The 26,590-nt window shown below is 46.5% G+C and overlaps 1 protein-coding gene across 14 annotated transcripts in view; it reads right to left on the bottom strand.

Moving 5' to 3' along the window:
- Positions 1-26,590, bottom strand: part of LOC138280823 (poly(rC)-binding protein 3-like) — a 2,739,176-nt gene that overhangs the window by 440,644 nt on the left and 2,271,942 nt on the right. For all 14 annotated transcript variants that reach the window (XM_069219527.1, XM_069219542.1, XM_069219532.1 and 11 more), the window contains one exon: positions 8,494-8,552. The gene's annotated coding sequence lies outside the window, so the exon portion shown is untranslated. The remainder of the gene's footprint in view (positions 1-8,493; positions 8,553-26,590) is intronic.

Raw genomic sequence — 26,590 nt, 5'->3', positions numbered from 1 at the left:
CCTAGATTTGCCTGCTAATCCATTTGATCCTTCCTGCATCTCCATCAACAATCTACTCTGTTCCCTCCTTTGTACAGTGCTCTTCTGCTGTGCAGCTATGCTCATTCAATAAAAATACTCACACATTTACCTATCGCATTGTACAACATACCAGAAACCATTAGCCTACAACATAAATTAAGGCTTACTGTGTTACATGTATATATCTTCCAATATGTTTTTTTAAATGTTGTCTTCTGTTTTTTAAATATTTGGTAAAAATATTGTCTAACACAATTTGGTCCCCCAGTGGCAGATGTAAGTTTTATCTAAAATGGCCAGTAGCACAATGAGTTGCTTTTTATCAGTACAGTCAATTTGAGGTAGCGAGGCAGGTAGAAAATGATTAAAGCACAAAATGACTCCAGCTTTTTCTCATAATCCCCATAATCCTCGATTGGTTATAGTTATTATAAACAATGTACATTGTTCACAAACTTATTAACACCGTGACCACCAAATATCTCACCAAGAAATCTCCCTATGGTTCAAAACAATTTGTAGTTCATCGGTGGCTAGAAACAAGCCCTCCCAAAAAATGTATGTCTGTATGTTTGTATGGCACATCATCTGTAGACCACTCTGACAGTAATGATCACAGTAGCAAATCTACCAATTTGCTTCCTGGCTTCCTTTGGACTCAGTAGCCTCTGGTTTGACCTCTGGTCAATTTGGGCCTGTTACTCAGGCCCTAAACTGCATGTGTCATTCGTTAGGCCCAGATGTGTTTCTTGCCATTGGATTGGCATATTTGACATTTATATAGGTTATAGGTCAACTGTAAAATGTGCCCACGTCGCACAGGCTGCTTACATATCAGATTCTAAATGTGCACCAGCTGGGAAAGTTTTTCCCCTTTACATTAGAGCAATCCCTGCCACACGAGCTTAAGAACAGCCATGCAGGGCTCTACACTGGCCCTAAACGTCAGACTTGGAGTTCTACCTGTTTTCACATTTGTCAGAATTACTACTGTGAAAACCAACTGTAACAATGCTTTGTAAAATTAGACCCAGACCCCTCCTGGGTAAACCCAAAATCTGAGCTTTACACACAACTCCCATTTAAAAGGTATCATGAGACTAAATGCTTGCTACAAGTGAGCAACTGCAAACCTTTTAAAAGCATGCAGGATACCAAGTCTTATTTTTCACTGACCCCTTGCGGGAAATTAAAAGACCTGTCATTCTTGTGAAATACAGATATTTACGTGATTAGTAATCATAATTTTATTCTATATGCATCTAAAGTGATCTTTTAAATTTTCAAATGTTCTCTCTTTGAAGTAACGAGCACGTGCTGATGTGCTTAATCCCTCTCTTCAGCTGAATACATGTGGATCTCTTGGAGGGGCTAACCAACTGAATTGTCATAGAATTAAAAATACTAGTTACTGAACCTTATGGAATATGAGGCGGTGCGTCGTGACTCTTGAACAGAAGGACACCAAATTACATAGTTTTATTGTTAAGAACAAAATTGAGTGAGGGTCTCTAGATCCCCGGAGTCATAAGACCAAACTTGTAGGCTAACCTAAGTGCCGCACATATTTGTGAAACCTTACTGGAAGAAAAGAAGGCCCCTATCTGGGCAGCACATTGCAAGTATGGATCCCGGTTTTATGGTATTTACTTATCTGACATTTCTTTCTGTATTTATCCAGATTTATATTTTGATAAGTTTATCAGTTTTTTTTTTCCATGTTTATTTTCAGTTTTGTGACGATAATAAAATTGAAGCTAGTATATTCTCACATTTATTTAACTGGTAAATGTACTCTCTTAATTTAATTTCTGACAGGTTTTATTTATATGAACACCCCTAAATGATCAATACACCTATTAAAGCATGCACATTTTAGTATCAACCTTGTGCTCATCTACTGCTTTTTAAGCCTCCTTACTAAACGTTCTTTCGTTTTACCCCCTCCTCTCAACTTCCACTCCGCACAGCTATGGGCCTGTTATCATGACTGACAGCAGTTACAATCACTCAAAAACACCTAATTTCCATTTTTATACATAATTAAAAATAAATACAGACAGGAAAATTTACGGTTTTCTGTCTGTATTTATCTGTAAAAATCTGTACAAACGGAAATCAGGGAACCTTCTATATAAACTATATAGAGAGCTTTGAATCGGATTTTCTATTGAATAGGAAGCCAATGTAGTTTCTGAAGGGTTGCAAGACTAGAGGCCTAGCATAACAAATTCAAGAGAATCTAACAGCTATTAATTGACCTCTGTAGAATTTCATAAGTGTATTACAAAAGTTTTGCTTGGGCATTCACGCACCACAAAGCAACACGAACAATTACATGGATCATCTTTCTTGTGCAAATGCTTTTTGCACTCAGTGAGTGCAGCACTAAGTGGCATTACGTCACATAGCACAAAACTACTTATGCTTATTAATGTATGCAAGTTGCACCTGAGGTTATGCTTCATGTACAAACGTCAAGCAAAATACTGCCAGGTAGTCTTTGCATCATGACGCAACACTAGATCACATTTTGCATTAAAAGCTATTTTATTTGTGTTTGTGCCGATGATGTCATCATCACTGTGCAACATGTGGTAAACATGACGTAGCTGTACATTTGTCACTTCATGCAGAGAAGCTGTTTTTGCACAGCATAGCATTGCATGAATCGTAGTGAATCTGACACTGAGAGAATCTATGTTAGATTCCATTGGCAAAGCGAAGCCTGGAAACAATCATGTTTTGCGTTTTAGTTATAGGTTGAGGGACATGAAAGTATTTAAAAAGATGCTTTATACATATAAAGGTCAGAACCCCTTTTCAGAGGGCCATGGGGCATTTAGGGGCTACTGGGCACAACCGTGGTGTTTGAAGCCTTTTGTTCCTGATGTCATGGGCCCAACCTACAATCTATACCGAGCAACTGAGCAAAGTACCCCTTCTGCTCTTGACTCTCAGTGGTAGCCATGGTCGAAGCTCCCTCAGGGGTGATGTCAATACAGGTCAGTGAACACGACTCATTGCATAAAGGTCACACAGTACGAACAATAAATCAATGTTCATTCAAATACTTGCTTTTCTACAAACAAATGAAGTATTTTATTTTTAACTCTACACATGCAAAGGTATACGATATTTAGAAGCAACAGCACAATCAACTTGAGGGTGGGGCTCTAGTAGTTGTCAGGCAAATCCCTGTTCCATCCTCCTTTGTGTAATGGAGTTATTCCCCATTCACTGGTGTCTGCATCCAGGGATTCTGCACTGTTGGGCCGTACTCAAGAGTTACACTTTGGCTCTACATGATCTTAGTCAAAAGTGTCTATGGTGATGTTGAACTGTTAGAAGCTACTCTCAGAGCCCGAGTGGCCAAAGTTTGCATTTTACTCACTCTTGCAGCATTGAGGAGTTTGGCACAGCAACGGGTATTCTAGCACCGAGCACCCACAGGTCCTGCTCAGTTTGAAGAAGTTGCACTGATCATGGCTCTCTTTCTTGAGGTGTGCTGCCGGAGTCTATTCTAATATATGATTCTTCCATAAAGCACATGGCTACCCTAGGGCCTCCCAGTGTTGGAAGGGACATCATAGTCATCCACTTAACCAGAAGATTGATTACTGTAAAGCCAGGTTCTCAAAGCTTTGCAAAATGGAAGCTCGTTGAACAACTGGCGTAGCTCCGTAGAGAGGGTGTTCCAAAGTTTGGACGCCTGGTATGAAAAGGAGTGGCACCCCAACGCGATGTACAAATCTTAGGGACCTGTAACAAATAGGCTGGGGAGAATCTGAGGGACCTACCAAGGACGTGAATGGTGGCTAGTGACTTCAACAAAGCAGGGCCTCTCTTCCGGAGATATCTATGCAAATGCATAGGGACTTGAATTGAATGTGCTGTTCCACTGGGAGCCAGTGAAGGTCTTTCAAGGCCTTTTTTGGAGATTGGTGTCTAGGAAGATTCATTATGAGCCTTGTGGTAGTATTTTATGTGACTGGTAACCTCTTAATTACTTACCAAGGTGAACCATGATAGAGGGTGTTACCATGATCAGCCGGGAGATGACAAGGGCCTGAACAATTAGTCTCCTGGCTAAGAAGAGAAGAAGGTTTAGAACCTTTCTTAGCAATCTCAGAATGCCAAAACAGGAGGCAGCAAGTGTATTGGCTTGGTGCTGCATAGTGAAGCTAAAGTCAATCCACATGGCAAGACTCTTTGTCACATTTTTAGGGCTGGCAAGCCTCTACAGACAATTAGGCACAGGAAAGGGATTTTTTTTTGGTGAAAGTATTGCCCAGTAGCATGACCTGAGTCTTGTTTTCATTAAGTTTGACTTTGCAAGTAGCCATCCATCTGGCTTCTTCATGAAGATAAGGGGAAAAATTGAGGTGGCTGGATCTGGGGTCTGGGAAAATAGACATCACCAGCTGGGTGTCATCTGCATAGGAGACCAGAAACAGCCCAAAGGAATGCACAATTGCAGTCAGTGTGTACATATATAGATTAACAATAGTTGAGCTCAAAGAGGATCCCCACAGCACCCCCCAAGTTACTTGGAGATTATCGGAGTACCATGAGTGGTCTAAGACCTGTAAGATTCTATTCACCAGAAGAGAGGAAATCCATTTCTATGCACAGCCATCAATGCCTACTTTTGATATTCTGTGGTAAGTATGGCATGGTCTACTGTGTTGGAGGCAGTGCTGAGGTCCAAGAGAATAACTGCTGCCGAGCCTCCTTGATCCAACAAGAATCTAAGTTCCTAAACAACCCCCAGCAGGGCTCTCTTTGTGCTGTGTTGGGGTCTAAACCCCATTTGACTGGGGGCAGGATGTCATTGGACTCAAGGAAGGTGGAAAAGTGGCAGTTAATTTATTTTTCCTGGAGCCTAGAAGGTCATGGTAGTTGAGGCACAGTGGATCATATCCCTGCTTTTTTAAGAGAGGTTTAACCGCAGCATGCTTCCATTGAGGAAGCATCTGCCCGCTCGGAGGGAAAGGTTGAGCAGATCTGCCTGAATTGGGGCAATGCTGTCTGACCCTAGAGAGAGAATGTGAAGGGGGCAGGATCAAGGGGACAGCCCGACTTTACTTCCTTTAGTAGGTCTGTTAAACAACTTACAAAGAGTTTAGAGAGAGCTGCGAAAATGCCCTCTGTCTGTACTGGGAAGGTGTCTTTTTAGCAGTCGGAGCAACTCCCACATCGTAAAGGTGCGGTAAGTTGGCTTGGGGAAAGGAGTCATTTCTTCATTCCTGACTGGTGCCTAGTGAGGGTTCGATGTTGTCTGGGATCCATGTTGTCCACGGAATCTTCAGCAACTTTCAGGTCAGTCAAGTGCAGTTCCAGTTTACAGGGCGGGTTCAACCTGTGGAACATAGCCTCAGTCTCTCCTCTGAGTTACGACCAGATTGCTTTGGCGAGTTGGTACCTGCACCCCTCCTGGCTTATGGGGTTGTTGCGTAGGTTCTCATTATGCTAATGAGGCTACTGGATTTGGGAGACAGGATCACATGGATGGTGGGTACTAAGTATGATTCCAAACCATATGACACCTATCAACCTAATCGGGGTTCTCTGGCTAACTAGCAGTGCCTCATCTCTCGCCGAGATGATTGTGGCAACCGGGCGCATGACAAGAAGACTCCTCAGGGGAATCATGGTCGATCAGATCCCATCCCTTTCTCTCAGTTACCAAAGAGTCTCATACAGGCAAAGACAACAAATGCACAATATACTTCAATAAGGATTTATTGAAGTAACTGCACCTTAGATAAAAAGGCATGTATTGTAATAACTAGGATGATAAAACACAATAAAAGCAAACAGGTGGCTAACAGAGTAAAACACAAGAATAGTCCTACCAAACTGTCACCAGGAGTGATGTATATGTTTCTCCTACCTACACTAGGTTTGAGCACAGCGTTACAGGCCTAATCTGCCCTTCGGGTTTCCTCCCTGGGGATACATCATCCCTCATACCTGAAGGAAGAAGCCTGTGGTCTAGAGAGACACCCTACCCATGTGGATCAGGGGTCCAGCTCTCTAGGAAGGTAGCTGCAGCAAAGCGGTCAGCAATCAGCATGCTGTTGTGGTCATCTGGCTGGAATCTCCCTCTGACGTGTCTGGGACAAAGGGGTGTTTTTATAATAAAATAGCTGACATTCTAAGAAATAGTCCCAAGGGATGAGTGTGTGTTTTCTGTGAAGGTTGGAGACACAGCATACGGTGTTTGTCAGCAACCCTTTCTGACTGTAGCCTTGGAGAAAGCACAAAGTGAATAAAATGTCCTACTAAGAACGCAATGCTTTCCTAGACGAAAGTACAATGAGATAAAGAACATAAAACAGCACCACACATGTTGCTATTGCTAGGAAAATAAATCAATGCTGAATAAAATGTAACAGACTTAAAGTGCACAGCGGCAGGCCTAGTTAACATAAAACAGCATGTCTTATACATGGCTAAAATAGCTATACAACAATGTTGCCACAGTACTTTGAAAACACGGCCCACATTCACTGACTTTCTTAATGCAAATACCCACGCCAAGATGGTCAGGGGTCCCAGTGATTCAGCAGTGGTAACTTTACCAGAGGTCCTCTCTGACATACGGGGTCACCACTGCGCAGTGGTACGGGTTTGCATAGGCCTGCACAGAGCTTCACTCTCAGCTCAGTCTCCAGCTGCCCTCTCCTGGCATGCAGGGCTGACGCTGCACATGATCAATGACTGGATTGGTACACTGCCTCACACCTCACTCAGGGAATCCTCTCACAGGAATCCCCACTGGACTTTGTTACTTGTAATGCTCTTTTCTTCCTCACAGAGCACAGTGATCTTGTCAAGCAGGCAGGTGCTGGTGCACCAGGCTCAAGGGCAGGTGATCTTGATTTCTCTAGCTGATGCTCCCCCACCCAGCAGGGAGACAAGCAGGCTTTTGCTCCCTGTCCTAGTCACAGGCAGACGTCTTGCAGAGCTTCTCCTTCTCACACAGCCCATCTGGCTGCTTGACAGATGACACATTTTGTGGTTTTCAACCTCCTCATCCTATAGTCCATTCCCAGACACCAAAATGTAATTTAGGGTCTGAGTCTTTGAAGAGTTATGTTGGAGTTCTGCTTCTTTTGAAGTGGATACTTTTCTTCTTTCCTCATGAAAGACTGTCACAGCAGGCATGACTCTGAAGCTGATTGTCCCACAACACAATTCATGAGACTGACCAGAGTTCACAACTGGATGACAGCCACAGTGATGTGCATCAAAATATTAACACATGACCTCAGCTCTACTCTCTATGACTTCCCTTATCAGTCCCATCTCCCTTCCTGAGATGTGTCCAGGCCCTTTCCTTGTGATCTATTATGGAATTAAAGAGCAGCCTTTTGAAGTGAAAAGGAAGTCTCTTCCATTCTCCCTTGTGTGTGTGTCCCACCCAGCACATCAGCATGTGGCAATGTACACATCTGTCTGAGGGTATTCCTCATATTCTCATGATTTCACCCGGCCGGTCCTGAGCCTCCCAAAATGCAACCCAGGGTCCCCCATGTAATGCACCATTAAAGGAATACTTACGGTTCTGCACTCCATGCATTGCACACATTCATGTACACATGCATTAATCACTCACTTTTACCCAGGGTGTGCTATTTACAAACACACACTACTAGCACGCACACATACCATGTATGTGTTCCACAATTCAACCATTATGTATTGTGCTTTACGCAAGCACACATCCACCCAGCACATGCTCTTACTGTGCATGCACTGCACAGCACTACATCTCTCCTGTAATGTATTGCTCACAAGCATACATACACTGCACATACACTAACCTCACATGTACTGCACAGTATTGCTATATTCCTGTACTGTAACCTTTCCAGGTACACATACAACCTGCACAGTCACTACTCCTGCGCTGTGTAGCACTCCACATCTATCTGATGTAGGCCAAGGGTGAGGTAAGTACACAGTAATGGAACTTTTAAAAAGGTGAGTGAGTCTGTAGACCTCACTCCGAAGACACAGTGTAAAAGGCCCTGTTCACTACTACTAATCACTGCTCAATATACTGCCACCACCGCGCTTGTGCTGCTTAGCTCATGGTGAAGGCAGTAGCCTTCCACCCCTATGGAGGTACTTCTTGGGGGGCCCTTCTGGGTCCAAGTCTACAATCCGTCAGGCAGGCTTATTTCATGGTGTGCATGCATGATCCAAGACTGCCTATGACAAAAAATCATCTTTAAGGATTCAGATAACAGTACAATTGGGCACTTAGGGCACGTCTTCATCGATGTAGAGGACCTTTTATGTTCCAACAGTGACCAACACGTCTACATCACACTAGTAAGTAGAATGACCATTACACAGAACCTCAGCAACATATAGCATTTCTTTTAATACAGCCTAATATTTCAACTAATCCGGTGCGCATCTGTGGGTCTTTTAACAACATATGTGTTTGGATTGTACCTTTTTTAGGAGGACGGGGCCACGGGCTTCTCATTGATCGTTAAAAGTACCCTGGAAACCTGCAACACAGAAAAGGAAAATATTTATAAGCAAATCCTTGTTTGTCATAAAAGGCAGGTGAGAGTGAAACGTTGGTATGCAATTTACAGTACACACTCAAAGCACCACCTAGAGCATGGTCACAAGTTGTTCTACATTAATCCAGCTATTTATTCCATTTTATACGCATTTTGTACAGAACGTACACATTAAAAAAGATAAGACGTAGTCGCTCCATGGCACATTCCAGACATATTTTCCCATTTCGATATTGCTGACATTTAACAAATTGTTCTCTTTGTGTCTTGATTCCACAAAAAGGACCTGAAAATAAACATTCTCAGCTGCGACTCAATGGACATCAGATTTATAAGTGTTTAGGTCACTGGTGTCAATTAGAGTAGCCATAGTTAATAGCTTCTACCCTCTGGTCAGTGCTTAAAATTGGCTGAAAAATGTGGATTGTCTCTGAAAGCAGCATAACCAAAGAGACATATTTAAGAAACCTTTGCAATAGGCGTGGCCTATGGAATAAAATGAATTAGAATTCTGCGTTTGACAAATTTATAAAGCCTTATTCAAAGGATAACTTGAGTATTTTTATGTTCAGTCCACTAAAAAATTGTGTCTATCCACAAAAGCTGGATTTGTTCCCATTTTAAAATGTAGATTTACAATAGGAAGTGCAAAATCAAATCACTCAATAAGTATTTTAGAGCTTCACAATTAATTCCTAAAGGGATATTAAATAAAACAGAGGGTGAATTGCCATGTTAGAAAAGAATGAAGAGGGTATCACACATAGCCTTATTTAAGTTCAAGATTCGGGCTTTTTTAGAATGACAAAACATAAGCAATTTTCTGGTATTCTTTTTCTGGCTATAGTGCCAATGGTTCACAAAAGGTGCAGAAAGGGCAAGCACTGGCCTCGGATCCACACAGGCTGTGTGTGCTACCTCTGCAGGACAGCATCAGAACTAGAAACTTCGGCATGCCTGGGGCCCAATTCTCTATGGGCCACATGTACGTAGCCTTTTGCACGTCGCAAACAGCGAATCCGGCTGTTTTCGACATGCAAAATGTACTTCCCCATGTACGAACCCATTTTTGCGATTCAGTAAACTATTTACCGAATTGCAAAAAGGGATTGCGACTCGTAATTAGGAAGGGTTGTTCCCTTCCTAATTGGGACTCGCAGTCCCATGTCTGATTATTTTGTGACCGCGAATGCGGTCGCAAAAAAATTGCAGTTAGCACCAGTGTCCCACTGGTGCTAACCCATTCGCAAATGGGAAGGGGTTCCCATGGGACCTCTTCCCCTTTGTGAATGGCAGTGAAAAAAAAATTTCAGAGCAGGCAGTGGTCCATTTTTTGTTAGGGTCGAGCCTGCGTTGCATGCGCTCGCGCATGCGTATCGCAGCGAGACTCTTTTGTATTTAGAAAAGCGCTCTGAGCCCTGTCAACATCACGTCAGTGTTTTTTATTGGTTTGTTGGCTTCCCTAATAAAATCCGCTTGCTTTCATTAGTCGAAGGCACGCATATGTCATGCTTGTTCCGGTGGCTAGCCCTCCGCAAGCGCAGCGACCAAGTACAGAAAACATGCGAGGCTCGCTGTTTTCCATTGGGCTCGTGGACTTTTTTTTCTCTAATTTACCAGCGCGATCTCGCTTGGCAGAAGTCGATCGCTTTACATACTTGATTTAACTTTTTTGGTTTATGTACATAAAAGCACTTTTGCCCGATAGGTGAAAAGTCGGGTTAAGAGTTTACAACGCGATCTTCTCTAACATGAGCAAACGCGAGACCCGTTGCATTGTAAATGCTTGTTTTGAAATGCATCTGATTTTCCTTTAAGAAATACGGGCTGCATTTAAAAAAAAAAATGCTTTATTTAAACGCAGTCACAGACATGGCGGTCTGCTGTCTCCAGCAGGTCATCATCCCTGTGAGGGCCGCCATTCGCAAGGGGGTCGCAAAATGCGACCTACCTCATGAATAAGGTGAGCATTTGCGACCCCCTTGCGAATCGCTAATAGTGTCATTGACACTATACAACATAAGGTTTTGCCACTCGAAAATTACGAGTCTCTCTGACTCACAATTTGCGAGTCGCAAAACCAAACATTGGTACATGTGGCCCTTTGTCCCTACTCATCCTCTGAAGATTCACAATCAGCAGTAAAGATAAGCATATTAAATTCTAAAAGCATGTCCAAAGTGATACCTGCAACCAAATTTTACGGCTCTCAATTGTAAAACTTACAGTTCTTCCTTCAAACTCCTTTAGAATATTTAACCAGAAATTAGACAGTCTCTTTAATATCAGTAAATATTTTCCCAAATATCAATGAACGTACTCGTGGTCTGTTTGCGTATTTGGGGCTGCTAATACCCCCTGTTAGCCCCTTCAATGAGCCTCTCGACCAAAGGGCCCACTTAGCTGAGACATTTAACTTTCCTGATGGTGAGATAAAGGCCTGTAATCAACTAAGGCGAGATGCCCATAAACTAGCAGGAGACTTTCCCTGCAACCCCTAAGTTACCTAGCCAGTGTACAGTGCTCAATTTCTAAAACATAAATCCCAGGTCTCAAGTTATGCCATTGCAGCTTACACCACTCACAGCTCCGGACACTCCTGCCACATGCCATTGGCAGCATCACTTACTAATCATCAAAATTAAGTGTGAACTTTTTTACAATTTTAGGTCACTTTAAGCTCTAGGGAAGGCCTACATGTGGTACTTCTACCTATATGTGTGTTATAGTATTGTAAGGAAATGCCTCCTTGGCATGGTTACCCCCTGACTTTTTGCCTTTGCTGATGCTATGTTTTGAATTGAAAGTGTGCTGAGGCCTGCTAACCAGGCCCCAGCACCAGTGTTCTTTCCCTAACCTGTACTTTTGATTCCACTATTGGCACACCCTGGCATCCAGATAAGTCCCTTGTAAGCGGTACCCCTGGTACCAAGGGCCCTGATGCCAAGGAAGGTCTCTAAGGGCTGCAGCATGTCTTATGCCACCCTGGAGACCCCTCACTCAGCACAGACACACTGCTTGCCAGCTTGTGTGTGCTGGTGAGAACAAAACGAGTAAGTCGACATGGCACTCCCCTCAGGGTGCCATGCCAGCCTCTCACTGCCTATGCAGGTATAGATAAGTCACCCCTCTAGTAGGCCTTACAGCCCTAAGGCAGGGTGCACTATACCCTAGGTGAGGGCACCAGTGCATGAGCACTGTGCCCCTACAGTGTCTAAGCAATACCTTAGACATTGTAAGTGCAGGGTAGCCATAAGAGTATATGGTCTGGGAGTCTGTTTTACACGAACTCCACAGCACCATAATGGCTACACTGAAAACTGGGAAGTTTGGTATCAAACTTCTCAGCACAATAAATGCACACTGATGCCAGTGTACATTTTATTGTAAAATACACCCCAGAGGGCACCTTAGAGGTGCCCCCTGAAACCTTAACCGACTATCTGTGTAGGCTGACTAGTTCAAGCAGCCTGCCACAACCGAGACATGTTGCTGGCCCCATGGGGAGAGTGCCTTTGTCACTCTGAGGCCAGTAACAAAGCCTGCACTGGGTGGAGATGCTAACACCTCCCCCAGGCAGGAGCTGTCACACCTGGCGGTGAGCCTCAAAGGCTCAAAGGCTCACCCCTTTGTGCCAGCACCGCAGGACACTCCGGCTAGTGGAGTTGCCCGCCCCCTCTGGCCACGGCCCCCACTTTTGGCGGCAAGGCCGGAGAAAATAATGAGAAAAACAAGGAGGAGTCACTGGCCAGTCAGGACAGCCCCTAAGGTGTCCTGAGCCGAAGTGACTCTAACTTTTAGAAATCCTCCATCTTGCAGATGGAGGATTCCCCAATAGGATTAGGGATGTGACCCCCTCCCCTTGGGAGGAGGCACAAAGAGGGTGTACCCACCCTCAGGGCTAGTAGCCATTGGCTACTAACCCCCCAGACCTAAACACGCCCTTAAATTTAGTATTTAAGGGCTCCCCTGAACCTAAGAATTTAGATTCCTGAAACTACAAGAAGAAGAAGACTGCCGAGCTGAAAAACCCCTGCAGAGGAAGAACAGAAGACACCAACTGCTTTGGCCCCAGTCCTACCGGCCTGTCTCCTGCCTTCCAAAGAACCCTGCTCCAGCGACGCTTTCCAAGGGACCAGCGACCTCTGAATCCTCTAAGGACTGCCCTGCTTTGAGAAAGACAAGAAACTCCCGAGGACAGCGGCCCTGCTCTAAAAGAACTGCAACTTTGTCTCAAGTAGCAGATTTAAAGACCCCTGCAAATCCCCGCAAGAAGCGTGAGACTTGCAACACTGCACCCGGCGACCCCGACTCGACTGGTGGAGAACCAACACTTCAGGGAGGACCCTCCGGCGACTCCGAGTCCGTGGGTAACCAAAGTTGTCCCCCCTGAGGCCCCACAGCGACACCTGCAGAGGGAATCCCGAGGCTCCCCCTGACCGCGACTGCCTGAACTCCCTTTCCCGACGGCTGGAAAAGACCCTGCACCCGCAGCCCCCAGCACCTAAACGAACGGAACTCCTGTGCAGGAGTGACCCCCAGGAGGCCCTCTCCCTTGCCCAGGTGGTGGCTACCCCGAGGAGCCCCCCCTTGCCTGCCTGCGACGCTGAAGAGATCCCTTGATCTCTCATTGATTTACATTGCAAACCCGACGCTTGTTTCTACACTGCACCCGGCCGCCCCAGTGCCGCTGAGGGTGTACTTTTTGTGTGAACTCGTGTCCCCCCCGGTGCCCTACAAAACCCCCCTGGTCTGCCCTCCGAAGACGCGGGTACCTACCTGCAGGCAGACCGGAACCGGGGCACCCCCTTCTCTCCATTGCAGCCTATGCGTTTTGGGCACCTCTTTGACCTCTGCACCTGACCGGCCCTGAGCTGCTGGTGTGGTGACTTTGGGGTTGCTCTGAACCCCCAACGGTGGGCTACCTTGGACCAAAAACTGAAACCTGTAAGTGACTTACTTACCTGTGAAAACTAACAAAAACTTACCTCCCCCAGCAACTGTGAAAATTGCACTGTGTCCACTTTTAAAACAGCTTATTGTGTTTTATGCGAAAAGTATACATGCTAATGAAATTATTCAAAGTTCCTAAAGTACTTACCTGCAATACCTTTCAAATGAGATATTACATGTAAAATTTGAACCTGTGATTCTTAAAATAAACTAAGAAAATATATTTTTCTATAACAAAACCTATTGGCTGGATTTGTCTCTGAGTGTGTGTTCCTCATTTATTGCCTGTGTGTATGTACAACAAATGCTTAACACTACTCCTTGGATAAGCCTACTGCTCGAACACACTACCACAAAATAGAGCATTAGTATTATCTCTTTTTGCCACTATCTTACCTCTAAGGGGAACCCTTGGACTCTGTGCATGCTATTCCTTACTTTGAAATAGCACATACAGAGCCAACTTCCTACATTGGTGGATCAGCGGTGGGGTACAAGACTTTGCATTTGCTGGACTACTCAGCCAATACCTGATCACACGACAAATTCCAAAAATTGTCATTAGAAATTGTTTTTGCAATTTGAAATTTTTCTAAATTCTTAAAAGACCTGCTAGGGCCTTGTGTTAGATCCTGTTTAGCATTTCTTTTAGAGTTTAAAAAGTTTGGTAAAAGTTTGAATTAGAACCTAGAACTAGTTTTAGTTTCTTAAAAAGTATTCCAACTTTTAGAAGCATAATGTCTAGTGCAGAGATTAATGTGGTGGAACTCGACAACACACCTTACCTCCATCTTAAGATGAGGGAGCTAAGGTCACTCTGTAAAATAAAGAAAATAGTAATGGGCCCCAGACCTTCCAAACTACAGCTCCAGGAGCTGTTGGCAGAGTTTGAAAAGGCCAACCCCTCTGAGGATGGCAACTCAGAGGATGATGATAGTGACTTGGAGGGTGATTCCCCCCTACCAGTCCTATCTAGGGAAGACAGGGCCTCTCAAGCCCTGACTCCACAAATCATAGTCAGAGATGCTGGCTCCCTCACAGGAGGGACCAACCTCTCTGAAATCACTGAGGATAACTCCAGTGAAGAGGACATCCAGTTAGCCAGGATGGCCAAAAGATTGGCTTTGGAAAGACAGATCCTAGCCATAGAAAGGGAAAGACAAGAGATGGGCCTAGGACACATCAATGGTGGCAGCAACATAAATAGGGTCAGAGATTCTCCTGACATGTTGAAAATCCCTAAAGGGATTGTAACTAAATATGAAGATGGTGATGACATCACCAAATGGTTCACAGCTTTTGAGAGGGCTTGTGTAACCAGAAAAGTGAACAAATCTCACTGGGGTGCTCTCCTTTGGGAAATGTTCACTGGAAAGTGTAGGGATAGACTCCTCACACTCTCTGGAAAAGATGCAGAATCTTATGACCTCATGAAGGGTACCCTGATTGAGGGCTTTGGATTCTCCACTGAGGAGTATAGGATTAGATTCAGGGGGGCTCAAAAATCCTCGAGCCAGACCTGGGTTGACTTTGTAGACTACTCAGTAAAAACACTAGATGGTTGGATTCAAGGCAGTGGTGTAAGTAATTATGATGGGCTGTACAATTTATTTGTGAAAGAACACCTATTAAGTAATTGTTTCAATGGTAAACTGCATCAGCATCTGGTAGACCTAGGACCAATTTCTCCCCAAGAATTGGGAAAGAAGGCGGACCATTGGGTCAAGACTAGGGTGTCCAAAACTTCCACAGGGGGTGACCAAAAGAAAGGGGTCACAAAACCTCCCCAGGGGAAGGGTGGTGAGACAGCCAAAAACAAAAATAGTAAAGAGTCTTCTACAGGCCCCCAAAAACCTGCACAGGAGGGTGGGCCCAGAGCCTCTTCACAAAACAATTCTGGGTACAAGGGTAAAAACTTTGATCCCAAAAAGGCCTGGTGTCGTAGCTATAGTCAGTCTGGACACCAAAATGGAGACAAGGCCTGTCCCAAGAAAGATACCACTTCTAACTCCCATCCAGCTAAAACTGGAATGGCCAGTCTCCAAGTGGGATCAATAGTGTGCCCAGAGCAAATCAGTTGTCACACTGAAGCTACATTAGTCTCTGAGGGTGGGGTGGATTTAGCCACACTGGCTGCCTGGCCCCCTAACATGCAAAAATACAGGCAGCAGCTCTTAATTAATGGGACAAGTGTAGAGGGCCTGAGGGATACAGGTGCCAGTGTCACTATGGTGACAGAGAAACTGGTTTCCCCTGGCCAATACCTGGCTGGACAAACTTATCCAGTCACCAACGCTGACAATCAGACTAAAGTACATCCCATGGCTATGGTAACTTTAGAGTGGGGAGGGGTCAATGGCCTGAAACAGGTGGTGGTCTCCTCAAATATCCCAGTAGACTGTTTGCTTGGAAATGACCTGGAGTCCTCAGCATGGGCTGAGGTAGAACTGAAAACCCATGCAGCCATGCTGGGTATCCCTGAACTGGTGTGTGTCAAAACAAGGGCACAGTGCAAGGCACAGGGTGAAAAAGTAGAGCTGGAGTCTGGAAGAAAGGCCCAGCCTACCAAGAGAAAAGGAAAGTCAGCTGGGAAACCAGCTGCAACACAGCAAGAAAAAGAGAACCTCTCTTCTCAGGAAGAAGTTCTGCCCTCTGAGGGAACTGAGCCTGTGGAGCTGGAACCTTATCAGGTTGAGCTCTTAGGCCCAGGGGGACCCTCAAGGGAAGAGTTGTGTAAGGGACAAGAAACCTGTCCCTCTCTTGAAGGCCTTAGGCAGCAAGCTGCTGAAGAGTCCAATGGCAAGAAAAATGGAACACATAGGGTCTATTGGGAAGATGGACTCCTGTACACTGAGGCAAGAGATCCCAAACCTGGTGCCACTAGGAGAGTGGTAGTGCCTCAGGGTTTCAGAGAGTTTATTCTGATCTTAGCCCATGATATTCCCCTTGCTGGGCATTTGGGACAAACCAAGACGTGGGAAAGGTTAGTCAACCACTTCTACTGGCCCAACATGTCCCAGAAGGTTAAGGAGTTTTGCCTCTCCTGCCCCACCTGTCAAGCCAGTGGTAAGACAGGTGGGCATCCAAAGGCCCCCCTCATTCCACTTCCAGTGGTGGGGGTCCCCTTTGAAAGAGTGGGTGTGGACATAGTTGGTCCCCTAGAACCTCCCACAGCCTCAGGAAATATGTACATCCTAGTAGTAGTGGATCATGCTACTAGATATCCTGAAGCTATTCCCCTTAGGTCGACTACTGCCCCTGCAGTAGCCAAGGCCCTCATTGGTATCTTTACCAGAGTGGGTTTCCCTAAGGAGGTGGTGTCTGACAGAGGTACCAACTTCATGTCAGCATACCTAAAACACATGTGGAATGAGTGTGGGGTGACTTATAAATTCACTACACCATATCATCCACAAACTAATGGCCTTGTTGAGAGATTCAACAAGACATTAAAGGGCATGATCATGGGGCTCCCAGAAAAACTCAAAAGGAGATGGGATGTCCTCCTGTCATGTCTACTTTTCGCTTACAGAGAGGTGCCTCAGAAGGGAGTAGGATTCTCACCCTTTGAACTTCTGTTTGGCCACCCTGTAAGGGGACCACTTGCTCTTGTTAAAGAAGGCTGGGAGAGACCTCTTCATGAGCCTAAACAAGACATAGTGGACTATGTACTTGGCCTTCGCTCAAGGATGGCAGAGTACATGGAAAAGGCAAGTAAAAACCTTGAGGCCAGCCAACAACTCCAGAAGTTGTGGTATGACCAAAAGGCTGCACTGGTTGAATTTCAACCAGGGCAGAAAGTCTGGGTTCTGGAGCCTGTGGCTCCCAGGGCACTCCAGGACAGGCCCTTACCCAGTACTAGAAAGGAAGAGTCAGGTCACCTACCTGGTGGACCTGGGCACAAGCAGGAGCCCCAAGAGGGTGATCCATGTGAACCGCCTTAAGCTCTTCCATGACAGGGCTGATGTAAATCTGTTGATGGTAACAGATGAGGACCAGGAAGCTGAGAGTGAGCCTCTCCCTGATCTCCTCTCATCAGACCCTAAAGATGGCTCAGTGGATGGAGTGATCTACTCAGACACCCTCTCTAGCCAACAGCAGTCTGACTGTAGGAAGGTCCTGCAGCAGTTTGCTGAACTCTTTTCCCTAACCCCTGGTCAGACACACCTGTGTACCCATGATGTGGACACAGGAGACAGCATGCCTGTCAAAAACAAAATATTTAGACAGTCTGACCAAGTTAAGGAAAGCATCAAGGTGGAAGTCCACAAGATGCTGGAATTGGGAGTAATTGAGTACTCTGACAGCCCCTGGGCTAGCCCAGTGGTCTTAGTCCCCAAACCTCACACCAAAGAAGGAAAGAGAGAGATGAGGTTTTGTGTGGACTACAGAGGTCTCAACTCTGTCACCAAGACAGATGCTCATCCCATTCCTAGAGCTGATGAGCTAATGGACAAATTAGGGGCTGCCAAATTCTTAAGTACCTTTGACTTAACAGCAGGGTACTGGCAAATCAGAATGGCCCCTGGAGCAAAAGAAAAGACAGCATTCTCCACACCTGATGGGCATTATCATTTCACTGTTATGCCCTTTGGTTTAAAGAATGCCCCTGACACCTTCCAAAGGTTGGTGAATCAAGTCCTTGCTGGGTTGGAATCCTTTAGTGCAGCTTATCTTGATGATATTGCTGTCTTCAGCTCCACCTGGCAGGATCACCTGGTCCACCTGAAGAAGGTTTTGAAGGCCCTGCAATCTGCAGGCCTCTCTATCAAGGCATCCAAATGCCAGATAGGGCAGGGAACTGTGGTTTACTTGGGACACCTTGTAGGTGGAGGCCAAGTTCAGCCACTCCAGCCTAAGATCCAGACTATTCTGGACTGGGCAGCTCCAAAAACCCAGACTCAAGTCAGGGCATTCCTTGGCTTGACTGGGTACTACAGGAGGTTTGTGAAGGGATATGGATCCATTGTGACAGCCCTCACAGAACTCACCTCCAAGAAAATGCCCAAGAAAGTAAACTGGACTGTAGAATGCCAACAGGCCTTTGACACCCTGAAACAAGCTATGTGCACAGCACCAGTTCTAAAAGCTCCAGATTACTCCAAGCAGTTCATTGTGCAAACAGATGCCTCTGAACATGGGATAGGGGCAGTTTTGTCCCAAACAAATGATGATGGCCTTGACCAGCCTGTTGCTTTCATTAGCAGGAGGTTACCCCCCAGGGAGCAGCGTTGGAGTGCCATTGAGAGGGAGGCCTTTGCTGTTGTTTGGTCCCTGAAGAAGTTGAGACCATACCTCTTTGGTACTCACTTCCTAGTTCAAACTGACCACAGACCTCTCAGATGGCTGATGCAAATGAAAGGTGAAAATCCAAAACTGTTGAGGTGGTCCATCTCCCTACAGGGAATGGACTTTATAGTGGAACACAGACCTGGGACTGCCCATGCCAATGCAGATGGCCTTTCCAGGTTCTTCCACTTAGAAAATGAAGACTCTCTTGGGAAAGGTTAGTCTCATCCTCTTTCGTTTGGGGGGGGTGTTATGTAAGGAAATGCCTCCTTGGCATGGTTACCCCCTGACTTTTTGCCTTTGCTGATGCTATGTTTTGAATTGAAAGTGTGCTGAGGCCTGCTAACCAGGCCCCAGCACCAGTGTTCTTTCCCTAACCTGTACTTTTGATTCCACTATTGGCACACCCTGGCATCCATATAAGTCCCTTGTAAGCGGTACCCCTGGTACCAAGGGCCCTGATGCCAAGGAAGGTCTCTAAGGGCTGCAGCATGTCTTATGCCACCCTGGAGACCCCTCACTCAGCACAGACACACTGCTTGCCAGCTTGTGTGTGCTGGTGAGAACAAAACGAGTAAGTCGACATGGCACTCCCCTCAGGGTGCCATGCCAGCCTCTCACTGCCTATGCAGGTATAGATAAGTCACCCCTCTAGTAGGCCTTACAGCCCTAAGGCAGGGTGCACTATACCCTAGGTGAGGGCACCAGTGCATGAGCACTGTGCCCCTACAGTGTCTAAGCAATACCTTAGACATTGTAAGTGCAGGGTAGCCATAAGAGTATATGGTCTGGGAGTCTGTTTTACACGAACTCCACAGCACCATAATGGCTACACTGAAAACTGGGAAGTTTGGTATCAAACTTCTCAGCACAATAAATGCACACTGATGCCAGTGTACATTTTATTGTAAAATACACCCCAGAGGGCACCTTAGAGGTGCCCCCTGAAACCTTAACCGACTATCTGTGTAGGCTGACTAGTTCCAGCAGCCTGCCACAACCGAGACATGTTGCTGGCCCCATGGGGAGAGTGCCTTTGTCACTCTGAGGCCAGTAACAAAGCCTGCACTGGGTGGAGATGCTAACACCTCCCCCAGGCAGGAGCTGTCACACCTGGCGGTGAGCCTCAAAGGCTCACCCCTTTGTGCCAGCACCGCAGGACACTCCAGCTAGTGGAGTTGCCCGCCCCCTCCGGCCACGGCCCCCACTTTTGGCGGCAAGGCCGGAGAAAATAATGAGAAAAACAAGGAGGAGTCACTGGCCAGTCAGGACAGCCCCTAAGGTGTCCTGAGCCGAAGTGACTCTAACTTTTAGAAATCCTCCATCTTGCAGATGGAGGATTCCCCAATAGGATTAGGGATGTGACCCCCTCCCCTTGGGAGGAGGCACAAAGAGGGTGTACCCACCCTCAGGGCTAGTAGCCATTGGCTACTAACCCCCCAGACCTAAACACGCCCTTAAATTTAGTATTTAAGGGCTCCCCTGAACCTAAGAATTTAGATTCCTGAAACTACAAGAAGAAGAAGACTGCCGAGCTGAAAAACCCCTGCAGAGGAAGAACAGAAGACACCAACTGCTTTGGCCCCAGTCCTACCGGCCTGTCTCCTGCCTTCCAAAGAACCCTGCTCCAGCGACGCTTTCCAAGGGACCAGCGACCTCTGAATCCTCTAAGGACTGCCCTGCTTCGAGAAAGACAAGAAACTCCAGAGGACAGCGGCCCTGCTCCAAAAGAACTGCAACTTTGTCTCAAGTAGCAGATTTAAAGACCCCTGCAAATCCCCGCAAGAAGCGTGAGACTTGCAACACTGCACCCGGCGACCCCGACTCGACTGGTGGAGAACCAACACTTCAGGGAGGACCCTCCGGCGACTCCGAGTCCGTGAGTAACCAAAGTTGTCCCCCCTGAGCCCCCACAGCGACGCCTGCAGAGGGAATCCCGAGGCTCCCCCTGACCGCGACTGCCTGAACTCCCTTTCCCGACGGCTGGAAAAGACCCTGCACCCGCAGCCCCCAGCACCTAAAGGAACGGAACTCCTGTGCAGGAGTGACCCCCAGGAGGCCCTCTCCCTTGCCCAGGTGGTGGCTACCCCGAGGAGCCCCCCCCTTGCCTGCCTGCGACGCTGAAGAGATCCCTTGATCTCTCATTGATTTACATTGCAAACCCGACGCTTGTTTCTACACTGCACCCGGCCGCCCCAGTGCCACTGAGGGTGTACTTTTTGTGTGAACTCGTGTCCCCCCCGGTGCCCTATAAAACCCCCCTGGTCTGCCCTCCGAAGACGCGGGTACCTACCTGCAGGCAGACCGGAACCGGGGCACCCCCTTCTCTCCATTGCAGCCTATGCGTTTTGGGCACCTCTTTGACCTCTGCACCTGACCGGCCCTGAGCTGCTGGTGTGGTGACTTTGGGGTTGCTCTGAACCCCCAACGGTGGGCTACCTTGGACCAAAAACTGAAACCTGTAAGTGACTTACTTACCTGTGAAAACTAACAAAAACTTACCTCCCCAGGAACTGTGAAAATTGCACTGTGTCCACTTTTAAAACAGCTTATTGTGTTTTATGCGAAAAGTATACATGCTAATGAAATGATTCAAAGTTCCTAAAGTACTTACCTGCAATACCTTTCAAATGAGATATTACATGTAAAATTTGAACCTGTGGTTTTTAAAATAAACTAAGAAAATATATTTTTCTATAACAAAACCTATTGGCTGGATTTGTCTCTGAGTGTGTGTTCCTCATTTATTGCCTGTGTGTATGTACAACAAATGCTTAACACTACTCCTTGGATAAGCCTACTGCTCGACCACACTACCACAAAATAGAGCATTAGTATTATCTCTTTTTGCCACTATCTTACCTCTAAGGGGAACCCTTGGACTCTGTGCATGCTATTCCTTACTTTGAAATAGCACATACAGAGCCAACATCCTACATTGGTGGATCAGCGGTGGGGTACAAGACTTTGCATTTGCTGGACTACTCAGCCAATACCTGATCACACGACAAATTCCAAAAAATTTCATTAGAAATTGTTTTTGAAATTTGAAATTTTTCTAAATTCTTAAAAGACCTGCTAGGGCCTTGTTTTAGATCCTGTTTCGCATTTCTTTTAGAGTTTAAAAAGTTTGGTAAAAGTTTGAATTAGAACCTAGAACTAGTTTTAGTTTCTTAAAAAGTATTCCAACTTTTAGAAGCATAATGTCTAGTGCAGAGATGAATGTGGTGGAACTTGACACCACACCTTACCTCCATCTTAAGATGAGGGAGCTAAGGTCACTCTGTAAAATAAAGAAAATAGTAATGGGCCCCAGACCTTCCAAACTACAGCTCCAGGAGCTGTTGGCAGAGTTTGAAAAGGCCAACCCCTCTGAGGATGGCAATTCAGAGGATGATGATAGTGACTTGGAGGGTGATTCCCCCCTACCAGTCCTATCTAGGGAAGACAGGGCCTCTCAAGCCCTGACTCCACAAATCATAGTCAGAGATGCTGGCTCCCTCACAGGAGGGACCAACCTCTCTGAAATCACTGAGGATAACTCCAGTGAAGAGGACATCCAGTTAGCCAGGATGGCCAAAAGATTGGCTTTGGAAAGACAGATCCTAGCCATAGAAAGGGAAAGACAAGAGATGGGCCTAGGACCCATCAATGGTGGCAGCAACATAAATAGGGTCAGAGATTCTCCTGACATGTTGAAAATCCCTAAAGGGATTGTAACTAAATATGAAGATGGTGATGACATCACCAAATGGTTCACAGCTTTTGAGAGGGCTTGTGTAACCAGAAAAGTGAACAAATCTCACTGGGGTGCTCTCCTTTGGGAAATGTTCACTGGAAAGTGTAGGGATAGACTCCTCACACTCTCTGGAAAAGATGCAGAATCTTATGACCTCATGAAGGGTACCCTGATTGAGGGCTTTGGATTCTCCACTGAGGAGTATAGGATTAGATTCAGGGGGGCTCAAAAATCCTCGAGCCAGACCTGGGTTGACTTTGTAGACTACTCAGTAAAAACACTAGATGGTTGGATTCAAGGCAGTGGTGTAAGTAATTATGATGGGCTGTACAATTTATTTGTGAAAGAACACCTATTAAGTAATTGTTTCAATGGTAAACTGCATCAGCATCTGGTAGACCTAGGACCAATTTCTCCCCAAGAATTGGGAAAGAAGGCGGACCATTGGGTCAAGACTAGGGTGTCCAAAACTTCCACAGGGGGTGACCAAAAGAAAGGGGTCACACAACCTCCCCAGGGGAAGGGTGGTGAGACAGCCAAAAACAAAAATAGTAAAGAGTCTTCTACAGGCCCCCAAAAACCTGCACAGGAGGGTGGGCCCAGAGCCTCTTCACAAAACAATTCTGGGTACAAGGGTAAAAACTTTGATCCCAAAAAGGCCTGGTGTCGTAGCTGTAGTCAGTCTGGACACCAAACTGGAGACAAGGCCTGTCCCAAGAAAGATACCACTTCTAACTCCCATCCAGCTAAAACTGGAATGGCCAGTCTCCAAGTGGGATCAACAGTGTGCCCAGAGCAAATCAGGTGTCACACTGAAGCTACATTAGTCTCTGAGGGTGGGGTGGATTTAGCCACACTGGCTGCCTGGCCCCCTAACATGCAAAAATACAGGCAGCAGCTCTTAATTAATGGGACAAGTGTAGAGGGCCTGAGGGATACAGGTGCCAGTGTCACTATGGTGACAGAGAAACTGGTTTCCCCTGGCCAATACCTGGCTGGACAAACTTATCCAGTCACCAACGCTGACAATCAGACTAAACTACATCCCATGGCTATGGTAACTTTAGAGTGGGGAGGGGTCAATGGCCTGAAACAGGTGGTGGTCTCCTCAAATATCCCAGTAGACTGTTTGCTTGGAAATGACCTGGAGTCCTCAGCATGGGCTGAGGTAGAACTGAAAACCCATGCAGCCATGCTGGGTATCCCTGAACTGGTGTGTGTCAAAACAAGGGCACAGTGCAAGGCACAGGGTGAAAAAGTAGAGCTGGAGTCTGGAAGAAAGGCCCAGCCTACCAAGAGAAAAGGAAAGTCAGCTGGGAAACCAGCTGCAACACAGCAAGAAAAAGAGAACCTCTCTTCTCAGGAAGAAGTTCTGCCCTCTGAGGGAACTGAGCCTGTGGAGCTGGAACCTTATCAGGTTGAGCTCTTAGGCTCAGGGGGACCCTCAAGGGAAGAGTTGTGTAAGGGACAAGAAACCTGTCCCTCTCTTGAAGGCCTTAGGCAGCAAGCTGCTGAAGAGTCCAATGGCAAGAAAAATGGAACACATAGGGTCTATTGGGAAGATGGACTCCTGTACACTGAGGCAAGAGATCCCAAACCTGGTGCCACTAGGAGAGTGGTAGTGCCTCAGGGTTTCAGAGAGTTTATTCTGACCTTAGCCCATGATATTCCCCTTGCTGGGCATTTGGGACAAACCAAGACGTGGGAGAGGTTAGTCAACCACTTCTACTGGCCCAACATGTCCCAGAAGGTTAAGGAGTTTTGCCTCTCCTGCCCCACCTGTCAAGCCAGTGGTAAGACAGGTGGGCATCCAAAGGCCCCCCTCATTCCACTTCCAGTGGTGGGGGTCCCCTTTGAAAGAGTGGGTGTGGACATAGTTGGTCCACTAGAACCTCCCATAGCCTCAGGAAATATGTACATCCTAGTAGTAGTGGATCATGCTACTAGGTATCCTGAAGCTATTCCCCTTAGGTCGACTACTGCCCCTGCAGTAGCCAAGGCCCTCATTGGTATCTTTACCAGAGTGGGTTTCCCTAAGGAGGTGGTGTCTGACAGAGGTACCAACTTCATGTCAGCATACCTAAAACACATGTGGAATGAGTGTGGGGTGACTTATAAATTCACTACACCATATCATCCACAAACTAATGGCCTTGTTGAGAGATTCAACAAGACATTAAAGGGCATGATCATGGGGCTCCCAGAAAAACTCAAAAGGAGATGGGATGTCCTCCTGCCATGTCTGCTTTTCGCTTACAGAGAGGTGCCTCAGAAGGGAGTAGGATTCTCACCCTTTGAACTTCTGTTTGGCCACCCTGTAAGGGGACCACTTGCTCTTGTTAAAGAAGGCTGGGAGAGACCTCTTCATGAGCCTAAACAAGACATAGTGGACTATGTACTTGGCCTTCGCTCAAGGATGGCAGAGTACATGGAAAAGGCAAGTAAAAACCTTGAGGCCAGCCAACAACTCCAGAAGTTGTGGTATGACCAAAAGGCTGCACTGGTTGAATTTCAACCAGGGCAGAAAGTCTGGGTTCTGGAGCCTGTGGCTCCCAGGGCACTCCAGGACAAATGGAGTGGCCCTTACCCAGTACTAGAAAGGAAGAGTCAGGTCACCTACCTGGTGGACCTGGGCACAAGCAGGAGCCCCAAGAGGGTGATCCATGTGAACCGCCTTAAGCTCTTCCATGACAGGGCTGATGTAAATCTGTTGATGGTAACAGATGAGGACCAGGAAGCTGAGAGTGAGCCTCTCCCTGATCTCCTCTCATCAGACCCTAAAGATGGCTCAGTGGATGGAGTGATCTACTCAGACACCCTCTCTAGCCAACAGCAGTCTGACTGTAGGAAGGTCCTGCAGCAGTTTGCTGAACTCTTTTCCCTAACCCCTGGTCAGACACACCTGTGTACCCATGATGTGGACACAGGAGACAGCATGCCTGTCAAAAACAAAATATTTAGACAGTCTGACCAAGTTAAGGAAAGCATCAAGGTGGAAGTCCACAAGATGCTGGAATTGGGAGTAATTGAGTACTCTGACAGCCCCTGGGCTAGCCCAGTGGTCTTAGTCCCCAAACCTCACACCAAAGAAGGAAAGAGAGAGATGAGGTTTTGTGTGGACTACAGAGGTCTCAACTCTGTCACCAAGACAGATGCTCATCCCATTCCTAGAGCTGATGAGCTAATAGACAAATTAGGGGCTGCCAAATTCTTAAGTACCTTTGACTTAACAGCAGGGTACTGGCAAATCAGAATGGCCCCTGGAGCAAAAGAAAAGACAGCATTCTCCACACCTGATGGGCATTATCAGTTCACTGTTATGCCCTTTGGTTTAAAGAATGCCCCTGCCACCTTCCAAAGGTTGGTGAATCAAGTCCTTGCTGGGTTGGAATCCTTTAGTGCAGCTTATCTTGATGATATTGCTGTCTTCAGCTCCACCTGGCAGGATCACCTGGTCCACCTGAAGAAGGTTTTGAAGGCCCTGCAATCTGCAGGCCTCTCTATCAAGGCATCCAAATGCCAGATAGGGCAGGGAACTGTGGTTTACTTGGGACACCTTGTAGGTGGAGGCCAAGTTCAGCCACTCCAGCCTAAGATCCAGACTATTCTGGACTGGGCAGCTCCAAAAACCCAGACTCAAGTCAGGGCATTCCTTGGCTTGACTGGGTACTACAGGAGGTTTGTGAAGGGATATGGATCCATTGTGACAGCCCTCACAGAACTCACCTCCAAGAAAATGCCCAAGAAAGTAAACTGGACTGTAGAATGCCAACAGGCCTTTGACACCCTGAAACAAGCTATGTGCACAGCACCAGTTCTAAAAGCTCCAGATTACTCCAAGCAGTTCATTGTGCAAACAGATGCCTCTGAACATGGGATAGGGGCAGTTTTGTCCCAAACAAATGATGATGGCCTTGACCAGCCTGTTGCTTTCATTAGCAGGAGGTTACCCCCCAGGGAGCAGCGTTGGAGTGCCATTGAGAGGGAGGCCTTTGCTGTGGTTTGGTCCCTGAAGAAGTTGAGACCATACCTCTTTGGT

This window comes from Pleurodeles waltl, chromosome 2_2 (assembly GCF_031143425.1).
Source record: "Pleurodeles waltl isolate 20211129_DDA chromosome 2_2, aPleWal1.hap1.20221129, whole genome shotgun sequence".
Lineage (NCBI taxonomy): Eukaryota > Metazoa > Chordata > Amphibia > Caudata > Salamandridae > Pleurodeles > Pleurodeles waltl.
This window is presented reverse-complemented; position numbering and strand designations above follow the sequence as displayed.